Genomic DNA, 14,682 nt, shown 5'->3' with positions numbered 1-14,682 from the left:
GGTAGAGGGAGCATGGAGGTGGGAAGTAACAATTTTACAATTATCATAATCAAAATTGGGCCAAAATGCTATATCTAAGAGAGCATGAGTGAAGAGGATATTTGTATATTCAAAGTGTCTTCCTACAGATCACTTATTATTTGCAAGTGAAAAATAATAGCAACAATACAGTAGAGAAATCTAACAGTCACTTGACCTTGTTACCAAAATTAATATCATCAATGAGAAAAAAGATACTCTGTACTTCCACGTATGAACCCTCAGAAGGACACCCTTAGAAGGATCACACACTTAAGTAGTACCCTAACTTTTGAATCCAATGAGACATTAAAAAAATACAAAATACAAAATATTCTGTTAAAAAGGGATATAGCAGATTATATTACTCAAAATGTCAATGTTATAAGACAAAGAAAGGCTCAGCAACTATTCCAGATGAAGCAATATAAAAGAGAAATGATAATTAAACGTAATATATGTGATATGTACTGGGCTTATCCTGGAAGAAAATAGGGGAAGGAGCTATCAAGAACATTAGGCCAGGTATTGCTGCAAATGGTGTCCCAGCTAATAAGGAGGTTGAAATAGGACTGCTTGAGCCTAACAAAAGATTACAAAGTGAATATGGATGAAGAATATATGAATGCTTGCATAATTTCAGAAATTTTTATGTAAGTTTACAATCATTTATAAATAAAATCATTTGAAAAATACCCAAGAATTTCCAGAACCTCTTTATAAAACACCTGTGATGATGTCATAATGTACTGCCTTTTTGTCTGGTTATCTGGAGGGAAAAGGAGCAGATAGTGAAGGGAAAAACCTAAACAATCAGTTAGCTTTGTTTGTAAATTGTAAAGAATACAAAAATAAAAAATACACTGCATTTCATTTAAACTCTAAACATCAACACAGAAATGAAAGAGTAGCACATGGACCTGAGGACATTCTTCAACTTAGACTGAATTTTTAAAAATGAATTTAATCAACTAGTTGTCAAGCAATATCGATCAGAACACTAAGACAGAGGAGACTGTCTTCACAGATTATTGACAATATAATCTTTAACTTCAAACATAATCAATATGCTGATAGCCATTAAATATTTCACATCAAATATTTTAGTTTGATCCCAGCACTTGGGAGGCTGAGGCAGGAGGATTGCTGTGAGTTCAGGACCAGCCTGGGCTACATAGTAAGTTCCAGGTCAGTCTCAACTACACAGTGAGACCCTGTCTCAAAGAAACCACAAAAAAAAACAAAAAAAAAAAGAAAGAAAAATAAATTTTTTTTAGTTTGATTCCATAATTTTAAAACCTTCAGATTTTATATAGCTTCCCACAAAGATCTGACATAGAAAAAAGTGCTGATGATGCAGATAATGTATATTTTATTCTATGTAATCCTTTAATATTTTACTGTCAATAAACTAACATACCGGTTTTAATATATGTCCAATGTATGTGTCATGATAAGTGATTTGTTTCCTTTTATACTGAAAATCAGGTGTCTGCATCCAAAAAATTCAAATTTTGTAGTTTAATAAACATAATCAAAACTATAAATGCTTCTACATGAAGCCACTCCAAAAAGCAAGCCAATCATTTCTCCCAGTGATTATACTAATTTACCTGCATGTAGCAGAAGCTATAATAAATGATGCAAGCTGGCTCACCTAACATCCTCCAAACCCCTTTCTGGTTTCCTTCTTGTACTACAGAATCTGGAAGGCAAAACAACTATCACCACCACCACCAATAGATCCCACACTTTTTCTTCCTCTCATGAAGGTGGGTTCTGCAAACAATCCACCAAGGAAGCACCCATTTGAGATTTACAAGCAGAATTCAGCAGTGTGAGATGCTGACCACACATGCGGGAATGAAATACTCTAAGACGACTATAATGAAGGTTGCATGCAGCACATAAGTACCAAGTGGTAAAGATGGAAAGAATGTGGTTTCTATGACAGCAGTCCCGAGCTGGACTATTCCTTGTACCCATAACTGATTCCCTGTTCATTTCTCATCCCTGAAGCTCCATTCCAGAAACTCCATTAGTTAGTTGCCCAGTATTTTGTTAAATACCCTTTCTGCTTAAAGAAAGTAGATCCAGTTGTCTGAAACTAAAAACCTTAACCAGAACTCTGAACAAACATTTTAAATTTCTATAGTCCTAGTCTATGAATGTTGGACCAATCATGTTGATAATAGCACTTTAATAAGAATGAGTTAACATTTACTGAGCCAGGCATGGGGGTGTGTGGTACACAAGTTTGAGCTTAGCCTGGGCAACCTAGGGATTCAAAAATTTTTTTAAAACCCTGAAAAATAAGGCTGGGGGCTATAGATTAGTGTAGATGCCCTAGGTTCAATCCTCCAATATCAGGAAAACACACACACACACACATTTTACCTGAGTGCTTCAACAATGTCAAGGATTATAATAAATGATTTACAAACATTTGTATTAAATATTTTATGAAAGATCTCCTGGGAGAAAAACTTGAAGGAAAAAAAAATCTAGGTTCAGAAGAGGAAGCTAATCTCTTTTTTTTGTTGTTGTTTTTGGTGGGGGGAGGTTACTGAGGATTAAACTCAGGACCTGTACTTGCAAGTCAGCTGGAGGCACCACTGAGCTAAATCCCAGGCCCCAGGAAACTAATCTTAATAGAACAACTCACAGATATAATATTCATATTATGATTATTTTCTATTTTTAAATTTAATAAATATTTTATATAACTTTGTTTATGGAGACAGGGTCCATGTAGCTCAGGCTGGCCTCATATAAATGTTCCTCATGATTTTCAGAATAGCCCATAAAATTCAAACTTATAGTTTTAACAAAAACAAGTATGGAATAAAAAAAGAGTCCTAAATGCTGTCCCTATGGCTGCACTTTGGCTAGCAGTCTTTCTGTTCCTTTGTTTTTTACCTGAAGATTGATCTCGGCCTCATAGAAGGTTAAGCATGAACAGTAATGTCGATCGGAGTCAATATCTGTTAGTACCACCACGAAGAATGTTGGCTGCTTCCTCTCTCTGGATAGCTGCCATCCAGCAGGCTGACAAAACTAAATGGGACAGAAAAAAAATTGTCACATTATAAAGTATAATGAAAATTATTCCTTAATACTTGAGAGATATTTAATGTTTCTATTTTTGAAAATTTCTACCTGATGTGGTACGTCAATTCAACCAACATAAAAAATTTCACATACACTCAGTGGTGCCACTGCCTACCAAGCAAGCGCAAGGTCCCAAGATTGATTCCCAAAACACACACCCCCAAATTCACATACACATTCATAATGGAGAAAGCTTTTAACAAAATGGATATATTTTTTGAAATGTTATTTCTTATATGTCCCCCAAAGTCTCATGTGTTCACAGGTGGGGCTTTTGGCAGGTGAGTGGATTATGGGGGGTCTCTGACTACCAAGCCCCTCTGCCATGCTTGGAGCCAGCTGACTACAGACTGAAATCTCTGCAAACTATAAGCTAAAATAAACCATTCCTCCTTTACCTTGTGGGTTAAATTATTGTGTCTCAATGAGAATGTAACTAAGACATGAAGATAGTCTAGATTTTCTACAGGTGTCATTCTGAGATCATATTCCTGACACCAAGGGTGTCATATATAGGAAAACAGTACAAAATGAGGAACTTTTTTATAACCAAGAAACAAAACATGCAGTAAATAAGTTATTGAAATAAAATAAGAAGTTATGTATCACTAGTGGAAAAGAGAATGATTAAAGTATTTCCTCATGAATCTAAAGCCTTTTCAATTCAGTATAATGAACTGTTGACCAAGATAGATCATATTTAGGGCTAACAAAAAAGCAAAAGAAATATAATTTTTTAAAAAAAGACATTGTTTTCACAAATTGGGCTGAAATAACTAGACAGGCACAACCAAAAACAAAACAAAACAAAAAAAAGGAATCTAGACACAGACTTTATACTTGTAAGACCTAAAGTCTCACTTCCACTTTGCGGAGTGTGAAAGGCCTCCATGATGCTGAGTCCTATAGGCCAACGATGGCTCCAGACACAAGACCCAGGGCCTTACTTCCGGGAGTCATGAAAAGCCAAAAGGGCCTCCATGATGCTAGGACCTATAGTTCAGCAATTGCTCCAGGAGCTTGACGAGCAGCGAGAATCACCCAGGAAGGAACACACCAGACTAGTCGAAAAACAGACCTTTATTAGTCTGGCCAGACGGCACACCCGGAGCCTAGTAGCTCCGAAAGGTGCCAGCTCAGGGGGCTGAGGTCCTTTTTATAAGGGGATAGGCAGGGTGGGGGTCTATACTCAAGATGCTTACAGAATGTCCCAAAATTTTCAAAACATTCCTTCTGTAAGACCTAAAGCCTCATTACCACTCCAAGGAGCTCGACAGCCACTGAGGGCTTTCAAAATGTAAGACCAAGGGCCTTACTACCACTCCGAGGAGCTCGATTCTACCACTCGGAAGAGCTGGACAGCAACAAGATTCACCCGGGAAGGAACACACACGCCGGACAGGTTGGAAAGGGAACAGACCATTACAAATCTGGCCAGACGGCACTCCTGGAGCCAAGCAGCTCAGGGAGGCACCAGCTCAGGGGCTGAGGGGATAGGCAGGGTGGGGGTCCATACTCAAGATGCTTACAGAATGTCCCAAGGTTTTCAAGACATTCCTTCTGGGCAGACAAGGAGTGAAACAATCTTTATCTATTTACCCAGAACTACAAGGAGTAAAACAATCTTTATCTATTTACCCAGATCTACTAAATGTTCACCTGTTAATTTACATTAATCACAGGTGAGACTAGGATTTAAGATTACAAAGTTATGCAGTAAAGGTTACAAACAAAGGTCAGGGCTGTCGCAGCTGCAAAGGGAGAGTCATCAGATATCTTACAGTGGGTACATAATCTCTGGGGCTATTAGCCAGCCAACATGGAATCACTTTAGCTTAGTTGGATCTCTCATTCTCTTGCCCAAAAAACTCAAAATGGATCCCACACCTAAATGTAAAATGTAAAACCAAAGAAACTTCTAGAAGATAACAGTAGAATTAGATGACCTTAGGTTTTGAAATAACTTTTTAGATACAGTATCAAAGGTGTGATCCATGAAAGAAGTGATAAACTAGATTCATTAAAATTAAAAACTTCTGGGGGCGGGGGAGTTGGCTCAGTGGTTTTGCAACCTGCCTTGCAAGCACAAGGGCCTTGAGTTCAATCCCCCATACAAAAAAACAAACAAAACAAAACTGCTCTGTTAAAGACATTGTCAAGGCCAGGCCTAGTGCTCAGGAGGCTGAGACAGGAGAACTGCAGAGAGTAGAGGCTGTTAGGGACCTGACACCACCATCACAGGCTGTGTTCCCTTGGCTCTTAAAACAGCCTCATGGTCTTATCTTTAGTTTCCCTGCCCCCAAGGCCACAGGGGTCTGGTCCTGAGAGGTTAAACCTGTTTCTGCAGGACCAAACCCATAAAGGGCAACCTGGCCTGTGATAGGTTAAAAGTAGCCCACCCCTCATAAATAAGCAATAGCCCAGCCCAAAATCATAAAAGGACCTCCTCTTCCTCTTCCTCTTCTCCCTCTCTCCCTCTCCCTCTCTCCCTCTCTCCCTCTCTCTCCCCCGCCCTTCTCTCCTCTCTCCCTAACCTGCCTTCCCTAATAAAATCTCCTGTGGGACCTCTCCCTGTGTGTGGCCTACTTGTTGAGCATAGCTGCACCTCTACAGAGGCCACTGTGGGTTACATAGTGCGTTCAAGGCCAGCCTCAACTGCACAATGAGCCCATCTCAAACAATCAAGGAAAAAAACAACAAATAATGAGACTACATCCTGGAAGAAAATATAGTATTTGCAAAAGATGTATTTAATAAAGAACTGTTATCTAAGATGCACAAAGAAGTTAAAACTCATAACTAAAGAACATCTTGATTAAAAAATGGGCCACACTCCTTAACAGACACCTCACCAAAGAAGACATAAAGATATAAAATAAACATATGAAAAGATGCTCTACATCATATCACATCAGGGAAATACACATTAAAACAAGGAAGAGTTAAAGAGTGTATCTTAGTGGTAGAGCACTTGCCTAGCATGCTCGAGGCCTTGGGTTTGATCCCCAGCACCACAAAACAACTAATAAAAAAATACATTAAAAAATGGAGGTTATGATTGTATATATAATATAATGGCCAAAATCAGGAACAATGATTGTCTTAGTCACTTTCTTTGTCACTGGACAAAATACCTAACACAAGTTAAAAGAACAGAGGTTTATTGTGGCTCACAAATTTAGAAGTTTCAGACTTTGCATGGTTAGGGGCACTGTGGAAGGGCCGGTGCAGAAGAAAGCTGCTCACTTCATGGCAGCCAGGAAGCAGAGCAGGAAGAGACCAGACCAGCCAGGGAAGGAGATATACCCTTCCTGGCCATACTTGTAGCGATCCTTATGACTCTATCACTTTCCAAAGCACCACCTCTGAGTATATAAGGCTCTTGGGGGACATTCTTGATATAAACCATAACAATGACAATACTTAATTTGACAAGGATGTGGAGCAACAAAATGCACTTTTGTTGGGAATGCAAATGGGTACAGCCATTTTGAAAGATAGTTTCTCACAAAACTCAACATACTCTTTTCATAATATTCAGTGATCATTCTCCTTGGTAATTACTTAAATAAGCATGCAAATTTATGTCTGCATAAAATCATGCACAAGGATGTTTATGGTAACATTCATAATTGACAAAATTTAGAAGCAACCAAAATAGTCTTCAAGGGAGCGGAGTGAATAAATTAACTGTAGTACATTCAGAATACAGACTATTATTCAACACCAAAAAGAAATGAGCTGTCACGTCACAAAAGACATGGAGAAAATGTAAATGAGCAGTATGTGGTGATAGGAACCGAACCCAGGGCTTCACACAGGTTACGCAAGCATTCTGCCACTGAACTATACCTTCAATCCTATGTAAATGAGTATTAAAAATTAAAAACGCCAATTTGAAAGGCTTACATATTGTATGACCTCAACTATATGACATTCTGGAAAAGGCAAATCTAAGGAGATAGTAAAAAAAAAAAAAAAAAAAATCAGTGGCTGCCAGGAGGAAAGAATGAGAGTGAGTTATAAACAGGGATAAACAAGTGGGACACAAATTTTTAGGGCAATAAAACTACTGTATTCTATGTGATACTAAAATGGTGAACATGTGTCATCATCACATATTTGTCAAAACCCATAGAATGCACCATACCAGGAATGATTCCTAATGTAAACAATAGGCTTCCAGTGATAATGATGAATAATTGTAGTTTCATCTTCACAACAAATGTACCATTCACATGTAGGATGATGGGGAGGTTGTTCTGGGGGCAGGAGGAATATGGAAGCTATCTGAACTTTGTTTAATTTTGCTATAACTCTACAACTGCTCTAAAAGTAATTTTTTTTAACCTGGAGGATAAAGAGATAAATCTTTATTATAGAGAGCTAAATTAGGTACAAATATACACAGTGAGACAGGGTTAGGCCTTCAAGGGAGTCAATGCACAAGATGAGAACACATTAAAACTGTGGTTGAAGGTTCATCTGTTAAAGCCCAAACCTCAAGATAAGAGATGGAATGATGAGGCCTACACACCTCCCCAAGGGATAATTGGTATCACTTGCTCCAATTAAGACTGAATAGACATCAGTCACCTAGGTGGGTGATAAGGACCTCCTGATCCGTTCCTTCCTAAGAAGGTCCTTGTTCTTTCCATGTACACTTGATATGAGACCTGCTTCCCCAGTGGGTAAAAATTCCCTAAGTGGCTATATTGCAGATAGGTAAATTAGACATCTTGTAGGCAGTTAGATATCTAGTAGATATCTTGTAGGCCAGCCCATGAGGAACTAAGGACAGTCAAGAGCCCACATGGGGAGGACAATCAAGACACATTCACTCAAGGCAAGAATTGTAAAAGAGGGAACTACCACACCCATGTAGGATGAATAGCAGTGATAGATATTCTCAATAGGTATCAATCTCCTGGGTGGGGACCAAAGATCTTCCAAGGAAGATCCCTGACTCACCCATTTCCACAGAAAATCCTTGCTAAATTCCTTGTGCGCTGGCTACAGGACTTATTTCCCCATTGGATCCCTATTTAATCAATATTACCTGGGTGACTGTATTTGTAATCTTATTGGTTGGTCATGTTTTATCCCACCTCATGCTTGTCCCACCCTGTAAATTTCCATTGGGTCTTATAGTTTTGTCCCACTTTGTACCCACCTCTCCACATGACTTCGCAGTATAAAATATCTCTGAAAAGTGGGGTTAGCAGGCAACCCACTTCGTTGTCCCCCTTCTGTCTCTCTTAGACAATAGTTATTTTTCTCTCAATAAATTATCCTATTCTTAACCTCTGTTGTTCCTAGAATTCATTCTTTGATTTTTGAGAACATGAAGTCGAGTTTCAGATACCTAGCAGGTTTGGGAGTTACATCTTTTTCCCCTATTATCTGCTATACTTGTAATCTTATTGGTTGATCATAGTTTTGAACTATGTTGTACCTATCTTGTGATTTTGCTCTACAAAACTTCCTTTGAGAAGTGGGATTGTTGGCAAACCACTTTCGGGTCTCCTGTCTCTCAAGAGCTCTCTCTCTTAATGAACTTTTCCTACTCTTAACCGCATTTTTTTCTTACAATGCATTCTTCAATTTGGGGGAAGATGAACTCGGTGTATCTGACATCTTGCAGACTGAGAGTTACATTATTTCCCCTGTATCATCTTGATTAGCAGTATTGCTCATGAAAGACATAAGATAAATAGGCATGAGTATACCAATGTAAAAGCTCTCTGTGCCAGATTATATTCCTTTTTGTTACTACTGAAGCAATCTACTTAACCTCTCAGCATCTCAGTTTCCTTATCTATAAATATGGAATATCAGTACCCACTGACAATACTCTTAAGAAGTTATATAAGTCAATACATGATAAAGGCTCAGAAAAGTCCCTGGTGAACATTTCTAAAACCTGCCCTTCCTTTCATGACCTAAATCACCCCTTTTTCTTAGTTTAGTGACATCAGAACAGTTGATTTCCTGTATTTGTAATCATGTTCATGGTCTTTCTACACAATGAAAAAGTCTACCAGATGAACTCCTTTGCACAGATATTATGAACACTATGTAAAGAAACTGTATGAAATGGTCAGTGGTCTAAACTTTAAAAATACCCTAACTATAAACGAAAACATTTCTATTACATTTTTATTTTTGAATTAGTAGTTCATTTAATGAATATTTACTGAGCACTTAAATATCATTTATTCTATAATATTATCTCCCCCCCCATATTTCCTTAGAACTTACCTATTCTACTACTAATCTGGTACCAAAAAATGGACATCATTGTCTCTTTATGTATTTCATTTTCGCTCAAGAATCTATCTACATTATATTCCATGACATTATATCTCAGGCTTACTGGTAATCCTAGCAGCTCTCAAAGTATAAATACATCCACAAGAGTCTCGGTGGTCAAAATTATTTTCATAATAATAAGATATTGGTTGTTTCTTTCACTTTGTTGATACATTAGTGTTGCAAAACAGGATGAAGCTGCTGTATCTTAACAAATCAAAGTAGTGGCAACAAAATGAGCTAGTAGTTGTCCTATTCTTCAAAGCTGCAGATCTGCAATTTCTTTAAAAAGTCAGTTTGAGATAAAAAGGACTTTAAGGAAGCAATATATATTTAAATTTCATTATAACGCAGCTCTTGAACACTTTCAGCTTTAATTGAGTTTATTGGTACATTTTAGGGATACAGTACAGTTATATTCATTGTTGGGATCTTGTACCTCTACATGACAGGTCTTGGTTCTCATGTTTTCCCCTTGTCCCTGCCCTCCCTTCACCCCCTCCCCATCTACAAACACTTTATTTGCATCATTTCATTCTCTCACATTTTTTTCTTTTCCCTTATTACCCTTCCCCTACCCATCCCACCTTCCCTACACCTTTAGCCCCTTTCTTCCCATTTCACAATGTCAGTAATCTTATTAGGATCTTATGTATTATTACAGTTTATTCACACCAGAGAAACTATTCAGTATTTACACATGTGTGACTTATTTCACTTAGGAATATATCTTCAATATGTATCCATTTTCCCATGAATGAATCTATTTTCTTGTTCTTTATGGCTGAGTAATATTCCATTTTATAGAAAAACCACATCTTCTTTGTCCAGTTTCCAAATGATGGGCAAATGGGCTGTTTCCAAGATTTAGCTATTTCAAACTGTGCTACTATAAACATGGGTGCACATACATCACTGTGATATGATTCTTTTAGTTCTTTTGGAAAGATACCCAGCAGAGGGATGGCTGGGTCAAATGGAACCTCCAGTCCAAACTCTTTGAGGTATCTCCATATTGATTTCCATAGTGGTTGCACCAGTCTGCACTCCCACCAACAATGGAGAAGGGTTCCTTTCTCCCCACAACCCAGCCAACATTTGTTATTGTGTGATTTCTTGATAGCAGCCATTCTTTGTGGGGTGAGGTAGAACCTCAGTGTTGTTTTCATCTGCATCTCTCGAATGACCAGTGATGTGGAGCATTTTTTCATATATTTACTTGCTGCTCTTACTTCTTTGTCTGAGAAATGTCTGTTCATTTCAGATGTCCATTTTTGAATCAGGTCTTTATATTCGGGGGCGCTGATTATTTTGAGTTCTTTATGTATTCTAGATAATAGTCCTTTGTCTGAGGAGCAGCTGGTAAAAATTTTTTCTCACACTGTAGATGTCTCTTAGTTCTGCTGATGGTTTCTTTTGCAGTACAGAAGCTTTTTAATAAGATGAGATCCCAGTTGTTGATTCTTTCTGCTAGTTCCCGAGCTACTGAGGATTTGCTCATAAAGTCTTTTCCTATGCCAATTAGACTTTGGTTTCTTAAAAAAGCCTCATTTCTTTCAGTTTACATTTTAAGAGGAATTCTGTGATTTAAAAGAACCACTAATCTTCAAACTTTTGGGAAATTCCAAGGATCATTTTTCAGATTCAGTAAGTACCTCAAAATTCAGTTTACTGTGACCACAACTAAGAGACAATGGTAACTAATAGTTGGTCTGGTCAGATAATTTTTACTAAATTTTCACAGAAATGTTGTCAAGAGAGTTACCTAGACACATCGCTTCTTTATATATAAAATGCAACTATAAAAAGTAATTTTTTATGTTCTACATTTTAAAAATCATTACAACTATAACTTACAGGAAAATTTGAATTCTGTATTCACAAATATATACACTAATATACAAATATTCACAAAATAAACAATTGTTCACACAATTGAATTTACAAAAATGTTTTGCAATGCACAGAAAGAAATGGCCCTAACTTGAAGTAACCAATACACACTTTTCAAATTCAATGCATCATAGATTAAACAACAGAATCTGAGTATCAGGGTATGATCCCACTAATAATGAGTAGTACTCCTTGTAGATTTCAAATCTAATAATACTAGGTAGTTAGGGCGTTTCAATTTTTAAAAGTGTTCAGATAATAAACAATGAGGGAGTGGACACTACAATTCACATTTCTGACAAAAATGTGAGAGAATGTTTAGACAGCTGGGAACAGAGGAGTCACTAAAAAACAGCTCAATGATAAGCATGAAGCAAACAGGATAAAAACCAGAATTTTGTTCTCCCCAGTGTCTTTACTGGCAAACAGGGAAAAAAAAAATGCTATCACAGGTGCAAAACCTAAAATGTTCAGAATTTATTACGATAACTGATGGATTTGTATTTTGTACTCCTTTCTTCAAGTCACTGAGAAAACATGTCTTTTTGGAATATGATCAATTAAATTACAACATAAACTGACAGATGTTTTCATACATACACAAGCATATATACAACATTTTGTATTTTTTTAAGACTCCCTTCTCCCTCGACATCATCATTTTACACAGATCATGCCCATAAAAATTTTACAGCATATCTGAGAATAGCCAGGAGGGGCATTCTTTTTTCAGGATGTTGTCACTGTTCCTCTTCAGTTTTCTTTTGGACCTTGGCATAATTTGGCAAAAGACACTTGAAGGTTGCAAAGTTATAACTGCTGGATACTACTAGATTCCACATGTTAATGCATTATAAACACCAACTTTATTTGTTTACTTGCTTGCTTACTCAACTGCTCAATTGTATGAAGCAGGTAATTTCTGAACAGACCATCTATCTGTATACAAAAGTACAAATATAAAAATAACTCATATTTGTAAAACACTATACAGTACATATAATGATATTTCTCAAAACTCATCTTGCAAACAATGAGACCAAGGCTATGAGATGTTAAGGTCACATAGCTAGTTTGTGACATTGACAGGATAAGAATCCAAGTCTCTGCCTCTTTAGAAACTATGTACTGTCACTGCTGAAATACTGTTATAAATTGACTTATGGGTATTATTTTCTATTCATATTAATCCATGGAAAAAATTAAATGATATGAAAATGAACTAAATCTTGTAACACTACATTTCCTTGCAACCATGTATCTCTGGGGGTGGGGGAGTCTTGCAATGCTGAGGCTCGAACTCAAGGGCCCTGCATGTGCTAGGTAAGTGCTTTTTCCAGTGAGTCACATCCCTAGCCCTGTGTGTTTTATTTATAGAAGGAAACATATCATATATACAAGTATAAATTCTTTTTTGTCACTTTCTGGCACATGTAAATTTCTCCATGTATTTACAAATTTTAACATATTTAATGACTAGTATACCATCATTTAAATATACATAAAGTACTATAACTTAGCCAATTCTCTGTTGTTGGTTTAGACATTTACAATTTTTAAACAAATGATGAAATAATCATGGAATTATATATAACCTTTCATGGACATGTCACTATATATTTTTAGAGAAACACAACTGGGTTTTGTAGAGTGTATATCAACCAATTAAGCACAAAAATTTCTAAATACCTTTGAATTGCTTTTTAAAGGATAGGCGACCCCAGGTTATTTTATTTTCCTGATAGATATTTAAAGGGGATAAAAATAAGTGGTAAAAAGAACTGTTGTTATGACCTATATTCTAACTAAAGAATTGATTTGTGAGATAAAGTAACAGAAAATTTAGGAGACTGAACTGTACCAACCCAGGCTATGTCAGTGTTGAATGTGTGCTCCATATATACTTTTTTTTTTTCAAATTTCAAAGAAAATATAGTGAGCATAACAGTTTTGAAAAGAAGTCCATTTAAGAGTCTAAGAAAGTCTCAAATATTTTGTCATAAAATAACGGGTATAGCACTGTATTAAATATGTAAGTTCATATCTGTGGGTTTGATTACAGAAACTAATAAAGTATTCTCTAAATAATGAAAAAAAAGAATAAGATAAGACTACAAGAGAAAGAAGCAATTTAAATATGTTAAGGGACCATTTTCATCTTCAGAATTAAAGATTATTTTAATCTTACATCACTGCCTTTTCTCTTTACTTTCCTTTTTAGTTTTGTTTTAGGATTCCCTATTTTTAATGTTCCTACAGAGATTTCTTTAACTGAAATACCGAATAGTTTCTCTGATGTGAAAAACTACAATAGTACACAGGATCCTAATGAGATAATTAATAATGCGAAATAGGAAGTAAAGGGCTAAAGGTGTAGGGTAAGTGGGAAGGGTGGGGGAAAAGTAATAAGGGAGAGGAAAAAAATATGAGAAATTGAAAAAATGGAAATAAAGTGTTTGTAAATGGGGAGGGGAGGAGGGGGTGAAGGGAGAGCAGGGACAAGGGGAAAAAAATGAGAATCAAGACCTATCATGTAAAGGTACAAGATCCCAATAATGAATGTAACAGTATTGTATACCTAGATTGTACCAATAAACTCAATAAAAAGAAAAAAAAATAATGGGTATAACATATGCTTAAGTTTAGTGGGCAGCTTTGGATGAGGCATACTTAAAAGAGACTAGCCAAAACTATCTGCTTAAAATAAAGCTTAATTTAATTGAATCACCTATAATACTCTTCATAAAAATTTCCATTAGGATATTAATATTACTATACAATACTGCATTGTCTTCAGCATTATAATACAATTTTAATTATGTGTAAGATAATACAATTGTTTGCCTAGAAAATCCAAGCAAATTGATTAAACAGTGTTTGACTTGATAAGATTTTATTTTAATTAGGTGGGCAGATATAAAAATCAAGTTTTCTTTGATACAATCAATAAAGAATTAGAAAAAGGATCCTATTCACAATCTTATTATGTCTCAAAATCATGAGGTAAGCCTACCTAACTGCTCACTTTGATTTTTTGGGCGGTAGTGGAGATTGAACTCATGACCTTCTGCTTGTGAGGCAGGCGGCAGCACAAGTGAGCTAAATCCTGGGCCCTCACTTGGAAAATTCTGATGCATCAGTCTCAAGAACAGGCCTACATATCAGACTTTAAATATAAAATTGTCAAAAGACAAGCCCAGAAAGAAAAACTGACATTTTGTTTACATGTTTTTTTTTTTTTAAATTGAGTTTATTGGTACATTTAGGGATACAGTACAGTTACATTCATTGTTGGGATCATGTACCTTTACATGGCAAGTCTTGATTCTCATTTTTTCCCCTTACCTC

The 14,682-nt window shown here is 36.4% G+C and overlaps 1 protein-coding gene across 7 annotated transcripts in view; it reads right to left on the bottom strand.

Moving 5' to 3' along the window:
• The window catches only part of Sbf2 (SET binding factor 2), a 350,526-nt gene that overhangs the window by 254,353 nt on the left and 81,491 nt on the right, over positions 1-14,682 (bottom strand). For 6 of the 7 annotated variants that reach the window (XR_778567.3, XR_004517428.1, XM_010615278.3 and 3 more), the window contains exon 1: positions 2,938-3,010. The gene's annotated coding sequence lies outside the window, so the exon portion shown is untranslated. Of the gene's footprint in view, positions 1-2,937; positions 3,076-14,682 lie in introns of those variants that run through there. The other variant, XM_010615281.1, reaches the window with a different exon arrangement.

This window comes from Fukomys damarensis, unplaced genomic scaffold (genome assembly GCF_012274545.1).
Source record: "Fukomys damarensis isolate Sample0158 unplaced genomic scaffold, DMR_v1.0_HiC HiC_scaffold_16, whole genome shotgun sequence".
In the NCBI taxonomy this organism is placed as follows: domain Eukaryota; kingdom Metazoa; phylum Chordata; class Mammalia; order Rodentia; family Bathyergidae; genus Fukomys; species Fukomys damarensis.
The sequence above is the reverse complement of the archived record's forward strand: the minus strand, read 5'-3'. Positions and strand labels throughout refer to the sequence as shown.